Source organism: Mirounga leonina, unplaced genomic scaffold (genome assembly GCF_011800145.1).
Source record: "Mirounga leonina isolate KUSES-001 unplaced genomic scaffold, KU_Mleo_1.0 Mir_174, whole genome shotgun sequence".
In the NCBI taxonomy this organism is placed as follows: domain Eukaryota; kingdom Metazoa; phylum Chordata; class Mammalia; order Carnivora; family Phocidae; genus Mirounga; species Mirounga leonina.
The window spans coordinates 83,472,330-83,478,794 of record NW_023270451.1 but is presented as its reverse complement, the minus strand read 5'-3'; the positions used below and the strand labels follow the sequence as shown (position 1 = coordinate 83,478,794).

At 37.7% G+C, this 6,465-nt stretch overlaps 1 protein-coding gene across 7 annotated transcripts in view; it reads left to right on the top strand.

Annotated features, from left to right (window-relative positions):
• EZH2 (enhancer of zeste 2 polycomb repressive complex 2 subunit) overlaps positions 1-6,465 on the top strand; it is a 42,074-nt gene that overhangs the window by 4,286 nt on the left and 31,323 nt on the right. The window lies entirely within an intron of this gene.

Genomic DNA, 6,465 nt, shown 5'->3' with positions numbered 1-6,465 from the left:
GAGCCTGTTAAAAAAAAAAAAAAGAAAGAAAATGGCAGAATCTGAAAAACGTATCGAACTGATCAGTAGGGTTTTGGGTAAAGCACTGCAGTGTAAGTCCCTGTCTATACAGGAAAACACGACGTAGGAGGTGGGATGCTGGTGGAAAGGGCACCCAAACAAGAAGGAAGGAAGGAAGTGATTCGGAGTGTACATCATACCACACAGTGGATGGTTGTTTCTCTGAGTGTCTAAACACAGGAAGCATCTAGACAGTGGGATCTATTCTAAAATACGTTTTCAGTGAGGATGTGATACTTCACAAAAAATTGTAATAAGCAATAATTGGCTAGCACATGAGACACGCTGGCCTCGGACTTGTCAGTCCTGTCACAGTAGCTTGGTCCTGTGATGACTGTGATCATGCTCTGGTGGTCTTGGTGGTGACACATGACTTGGAATGATTCTTAGTCATTTATTCATTTTGTCAGGTGACAGCTCTTTAAAGCTTGGGCTTGCAGTTGTGTAAATATGTATTCTATGCTGCTGACACCTTCTGCACCGTCTGGGACAGGTCAGGCCTACCTGGTAGAGGTAAATGACTTTATTAATACACAAGGGTGAAGGATTCGTTTCTGCGCAAGTCAGAATGTTCTCAAAAGGGAGAAGGATGGGGCTTCTAAGTAATTCTTTGGAAAGTTTTGTCTGGTGACCTTTTGGAAATTTTGAGGGTAAAGGAAAAAGAAACCTTGTTTGTTCTCCCCGGAAGGATAGATCTTAGGGATGTGGAGAAGTAAGTAGGCACCCATGGAATACTTACTTTTTGCCCCCCATTTCGACTCTCAAAATGCTACTGAAAGCCCATCTTATACTTATAAGTAAAAGTTCACAGCAATAATGATTTCTGGCAATGTGCTGGGTACTCTGCACACATGAACCTCCTTTAATCTTTGTGATAGTTGTATTAGGCCTTTTTCTCCCCCTGGACGAGGACACTGGGCCTTGGAAGACTAGTCAGTTTGCTTGCTCCAGTGATCTGATGCCCAGAAGAGCACACTTTGCTCAGACACATTAGGGAATGAGTACAGTTCATTGTTTATGTACATAAACTTGAGTTGTTCATAATACAATTTTAAGGACAGTTCATTCAAATGAGTACTACTTGAATTTTGCTTTTAGTTTTGTCAAATGGAGATAAATGTAAAGATATCTAATTTTTAACGTGACTTTATGTGAGAAATAGTAAGAAGAAATGTAATAAAACAGAATTGTTTTCTAAACTTAGTACCCCATGCAGATTGAGAAAAATCATTTTCACAAAATAGGAGGAAAGGACGGCAATCACCCCCTGCCTCAGGAACTCAGTTTTTGTTGCATGGAACTCTGACCTGGTCAAGGCTGTTAGTTTTTGAGCTACTCTTGATAGCTGATTCTGCTTCAAATGATTCATCTTTTACTTCCCCTACCCCCAACCCCCTTTAAAACCATTATCACTGACTTTTGGAAGCTGAACGTTTATGCAGTTTGTGATAAGCTTTTTGGTGTTCTCACAATAAAAATAATAAAATTTTAGGACTGAAAAGGACTTTAATGATCTCTGTCTAATCTCCTTATTTTGTAGATGAGACTGTATCCCGTTTTATTTTTCTTCAGTTTGAGCATTCCCGGCTGTATGTCAATTTCTTTTATATGCTTTAAAAGTTGGAGTCTGAAGTAGGTCAGAAGCAGGAGGATAAATAAAAGTTAGTGTGTTTTTGCAAAGACTTTCCTAGTAATAGGCTTGGCAGAAGTTCAGACTGCAGTGTTGGTCCAAACACCTAAAGTCTGTGGCTTTCAACATTGGGAAGTGCTGTTATAACATTGTTTTAATTAACTGCTTATTTTTATAAGCCGATCCTTTGTAAGTGCTGTCTTCAGTTTAAATCCTTTGCGGCATGAGGACTGTTCAACGACAGTTTTCAGTTTTTCACTCAAGTCTTCTACTTTAATCCCTTCTGTGCGTGTAAAGTAGATGTGCTCAGTTTTAAAATGACTGGTTTTTATCTAGGTTATTTTAGTGAAGAACGTCTGACAAAGGTCACACTCCCTGATCTAACGAAGTGGCCGCTGTAGACGCTGACTTCAGATCAAGGAGCCCTGCACTTGAACTTAGAGACCCCGTCTTCAGTATAGTGTTTTCTTAATATGTATTTCTAAGATACTTGTGGGTACTTATTTTTTGGTGTTGAGGTTACAGAACCTAATCAGTGTTGCTCATACAATTTTTATACAGAATGTGTCAATATTTTTCTTTTTAAAAATACTCCTGAATTCTTGAAGACAGTGGCGGTATGTTTTACATTTATTTCCTTTACTCTTTAGTTAATCTCTTTAAGGAGGAGTCACCTTAAAAATGTCACTAAATGATGAGCACAGACCAAGGGATGCATACCTTATTGATAGAGTATGTGGCTGTTTTTAAAAACCATTACTTCAAAACAAAACAAAACCCCAAAAAACCATTGCTTCTAGTTGACTTTTGTTACTTTGTCTTACCAGTAAAAAACTTGATCTTCTCTAAGTCTTCGCATCGGTAGTCCTGTTCTTCAGTGTGTCTGTTTTTCTAGTTTTAATGAAGAAACTGGTTTAGGAGTTAACTCTTGTAGTTCTTATGAGTGCATTTCTTTTTGTACATTTGTCCATTTCTTGCTAAAAACCAAATGGCGCTTATTTTCATTGATCTTCATACCAAGATTTTTATTACCTGTGTGTATTATGACTGAAAGAGAGGCTTGCTCAAATTATGTCTGTCTTCTGGGCAAGTGGTATGATTGTTTAGTAATGTAAAAATATCCTGCCAGTATGCATTTGTAGATTCCCAGGAGAATTTATGTTCTTGTAGGAATTTTGTGTCTTGTTTACTAATGAAAATAGAATTTTTAGTGTATATTTACATGTGGGGCTTCTTCAGGATGCCTAACACAGCAGGATCATTAGAAAGACATCATAGTGCTCGCATTTATGAAGAAGTAAAACATTTTTAATACATACAGGTTTGATTCTCCTAGTAATACTTGAAATGACTATGAGTTCATGATCTATCGTTTGATATTTGCAAATTTTTTGTGGGGGTGGTGGAGAGTCTTCTATCAAAATAACAATGTAAGTTATATGTTTGCAGTTTGGACTTACTATTTTTATTGAAGGAGAAGGCTAACATTGTCTCATTTACATGTAAACACTTGATTGCATTATTTATTGACTGGTAATGCACTTTCCTCAGTTAATTGTAAATAGAAATTTTTGTTACTATTTACAAAGAAAAAATGATACATAGTGTACCCAGTATATAATTTAGTGCTCTTAAGTACACTCTCAACTTTCAATATAGTAACATGCTTTCTTTCCTTTGTAAATTTCAGGATTGTAGAACCAGTAGGTCTAGGTTCTCATGAGCCATTTGAGCAAATACGGCAGGGAGCAAGGTCATTTTTCTCATGTCTTAGAAATAGATGGATGGTTCTGAGTCTGAACACAGCCATCCTTTCTTGGTGCCTCAAGGAACTAGTTTCCAAGTTGCTTACTGTAGCTCTTTGCCTTTCTTTAGCCTTTTATTGGTATTTATTTGGAGAGTTGAGTCCTGTGGTAACTCTGCCAGTCCTTCCCACCCATACAACTTTTCAGATCACTGTAGCCTTAGCTTCCTCTCTGGCTTTCCTTAGGCTGAAATAGATGGAACGATTCTTACATGACCGTAAAGGAGGATTTCCTTTTTTTTTTTTTTTGAAAGGAACTAATGTAAATGATTTATGCTATTCCAAGAGGTCATTTTAAAAAAAGAAAGGTCACTTACGATGTTTGCATTTATATATCACTGTCATATTAAATATATATCATATACTTAATGTCTAAGTTTAACTTAAGATTCTGTATCTGACATTCGGAAAGTGAATTTTTCACATTCTGTATCTGACATTCGGAAAGTGAATTTTTCACAGATGTCAGGTGTTTATTTTGTGCACCTAATAAACCAGCAGAAGTTGCTTTCAATTTGCTGTTTTTCTTCTAGAACATTGTGTATATAGTTGGTGTTTTATATACACACATAGTCAGCTGTTTAACTGACTACAAAGATCAAGATCATTGATCAAGATCAAAGATCACTGATCTACAAAGATCAGTTCTTTTCCCAAAATGCAAAACCAAATTTTGACAGCTACTTCTTTTTTTTTTTTTTTAAGATTTTATTTATTTATTTGAGAGAGAGAGAGAGAATGAGAGAGAGAGAGCATGAGGGAGGGAGGGTCAGAGGGAGAAGCAGACTCCCTGCCGAGCAGGGAGCCCGATGCGGGACTCCATCGTGGGACTCCGGGATCATGACCTGAGCCGAAGGCAGTCGCTTAACCAACTGAGCCACCCAGGCGCCCTTGACAGCTACTTCTAAGAACAGATTGAAGCAGAAGAAATGCTTGTCTAGCCTGCTTTGTTAAATTGTTTATTGCTCTGAAGAAATAAAATTTTACTAGACCTAGAACTTCTGGGATAACATGGATTGACTTAAATCTACTGCTTAGGATTCTGCTTTATCTTAATAGATTTCATAAAAGAATATTATTGGAGTACCATTTTGGGAGGGTTGGACAGATTTCATGAGCTACCTTGTATTGATTGAGGCAGTTTTATACGAGGTCATGTGAATATCTGTCGGGTTAATGAAACTTCAGTCGTTCTTTCTGACGAAAGGCCACTGCAGAATGACTCTTGAGAATTCAGATTACACTGAAGTACATGAAACAGAAGGCAGAAGTTCCTGTAGTCCAACCTCTGTGATTTTTAATCTTTCTCATCTCTTTTTATACATATAACATATTAGTAATAATAAAATATATTGTATTTGAAAAGGTTACTGCCCAGATAAAATGTGCCTGCCAATTTGGGCCATCACTTAAAAAAAAATTTTTTTTTTTTAAAGATTTTATTTATTTATTTGAGAGAGGGAGCACATTCAAGAGGGGGGAGGGTCACGGGGAGAAGCAGACGTCCCTGCTGAGCAGGGAGCCGGATGCAGAACTCGATCCCGGGACTCCAGGATCATGACCTGAGCCGAAGGCAGTCGCTCAACCAACTGAGCCATCCAGGTGCCCCCCACCCCCAATTTTTTTTTTTTTTTGAGTATAGTTTACACACCCTGTTACATTAGTTTCAGGTGTAGGACATAGTGATTCAACTTCTCTGCACCTCATGCTGTGCTCACCACCAGTGTGGCCACCATCTGTCACCGTACACTGTACCCGTACAATTGGTAATGTTCCCTAGGCTGTGCCTTTTATTTATTTTTTAATTAGTTTATTTATTAGAGAGCACGTTGGGAGCAAGAGAGCGTGCGGGGGGAGGGGCAGAGAGAATCTCAAGAATATTCCCTGTTGAGTGCAGAGGTCAAAGGGGCTTGAGCCCTCGACCCTGAGATCATGACCCTAAGATCATGACCTGAGCCGAAACCAAGAGTCGGCTGCTCAACCAACTGAGCCACCCAGGTGCCCCTGCTGTGCCTTCTATTCCTGTGACTTAGTCATTCCCTAACTGGAAACTATCTCACTGTCCTCCCCCATTTTGCCCATCTCCCCACCCTCTGCATTTTGGGCCATCACTCTACAATGTCTTTCCAGGTCCTCAGTCTCTAAGAATGCAGTGTTTGATACTTGAATATACTACTGCCCTGTTCTTAATAGATGAACATTTAGGTTTCTATTTTTTTTACTTCTGCAGTTAGTATTTTGGTCAGTACCCTTCATCTACATCTTTGTATCTTTGAGTAATTTTGTAGGAGGAGTTCCTAGAAATAAAATAACTTGGTCAAGAGGATATGCATATTTAAATTTCTATGGCTGTCACCACGGTGTTCCCTGAAAAGATTTTCCATCTATACCCCACCACCTGTTTATAGTAGTGTCTGTCTGTCTCTGTTCCCAACGCATAATATCAGTCTTCTGGATCTTTGTCAGTGTAATAGGTAAAAAGTTACTAGTTTGTTTGCTTTTTATTACTTATTCAATGAGGTTAAGTTTCTGTTGTTTGTTTATATTTCATAATTGGCTGTTAGGGTGTTGGATCTGTTAAAATTAAGTTGGACTGTTTCTTAGGGTTTTTAAGGACTTTTGTATATTTATTAAATACTTTTTAAATCATGTTTTACAGATTTCCCCCGCCTCCCCCCCCCCCACATTTTGATGTTATTTCTGGTATATTTTGATTTATAGAAGTTTTAAATGTTTATATAGTCAAATTAGAATTTCTTTTGATTTCTGTGTTTCTAAAGGCTTAGAATGTAAAGATTATATAAATTACCTCTCCATCTTTCTGTTTAGTTGTTTTCACTTACCGGGAATTTCCTTTGGTATAAACAATGGGGATTTGGTTTTTAGTATTTTTCTATTTAGCTTTCTATTGTTGCAACACTACTTAGTAAATAGTCAGTGAACAATCAAAAAGCAGTTATAAATCTTGATT